Genomic DNA, 1,345 nt, shown 5'->3' with positions numbered 1-1,345 from the left:
TACATACTAAAACATGAGATATTTTTAGTTAAAATCATGATTCAAATAGAATCCTTATAACTCAAAAGATCCTAAAGAGCATAATCAGTTTCCCTTTAATTAATATTGGGTGTTTATTCCTTCTATATGCTTGGAAATGTGCCAGGGAAATTCTAGGTGTTTAAAATTTGTTTGTTTGTTTGTTTGTTTGTTTGTTTTTAAATGCTTACAGCACCTGGTATTCTTAGGTGGTCTCCCATCCACATACTAACCAGGCCCTACCCTGCTTAGCTTCTGAGATCAGACGAGATCCGGCACATTTTGGGTGGTATGGCCGTAAACTTAATATTTGTTTAATGACTGAACTTATGATTCCTTTTTTTTAAACCAGATTACTGAATTTTTCACTAACATTCACTATTGTATTTATTTAGACTAGTTTTATTTTTTAAGAGTAGTTTTAACTTTAGATGTTTGGATAATTTCTAGTAGCTCTATGTACCATATTAAAATGAGATTTTACTTTGGCAATATATAAGGCAATAGAATTAGAATAAATGGTGTCCAATGTTATTACAAATAAAAATTCTTAGCACTTTATAAAGACTAGTTATAAATACATGAAATGATTTGAAGCCATTTATATTTACATAGTCAAATTAGCTTTGGTAATATAAAATTAAATTATTTTTGTACATCTTTTCTAACATTTAATATCATTGATATAAATGAATGTTCTCAAACTCTGGAATAGATATTTAATCCATAGCTTTGAATGGAGCATAATTGTGTATAAAGTTAGACCTTCAAAGGCCTTAAGAAGTAAACAGGTAATGATGTTCTATTTTCTCCCTCTCATCTATGTATTACAAACTACAAACCTCCTTTATATGTATGCTGAAATTAAGATCACTTATTTGTACATATTATAATTGGAACAATGTGGATAATTTATCAAAGCTGAATTTCTCCAATTTTTAATTTCTATGTTTTACTGATGTCATAACCATGAGTTAATGCCTCTAAGGGGTAATCTAGTAAAGGACATTATTTGATTGAGTGATTCTTAATTTATGAAAAAAGTTAACTATATTAAATATTTCTGCATGCTCTGATTTTATGGCACATTTCATGTGAAAACCTGTTACACTCTATTCTTTCCATCCCTTTGTGGTTGCAGGGTGTGTGTGTGTGTGTGTGTGTGTGTGTGTGTGTGTGTGTGTGTGTGTGTCTTTCTCCTTTTTTATTAAGAAGTTCCATTTGTCTCTTATAATCTCAATGTTGAACACTCTCCATAGTAAAAGAAACTATCAATGACTTTTAAATCCTTGTTTTTCTGAAATAAAGTCTGTTAGGCTTTCTGGAG

General features: G+C 30.0%; 1 pseudogene; it reads right to left on the bottom strand.

Moving 5' to 3' along the window:
* Positions 1-202: 202 nt before the first annotated feature.
* Positions 203-321, bottom strand: LOC111735097 (annotated as a pseudogene).
* Between the last annotated feature and the right edge of the window lie 1,024 nt (positions 322-1,345).

Source organism: Pteropus vampyrus, unplaced genomic scaffold, assembly GCF_000151845.1.
Source record: "Pteropus vampyrus isolate Shadow unplaced genomic scaffold, Pvam_2.0 Scaffold14901, whole genome shotgun sequence".
NCBI classification, from domain to species: domain Eukaryota; kingdom Metazoa; phylum Chordata; class Mammalia; order Chiroptera; family Pteropodidae; genus Pteropus; species Pteropus vampyrus.
This window is presented reverse-complemented; position numbering and strand designations above follow the sequence as displayed.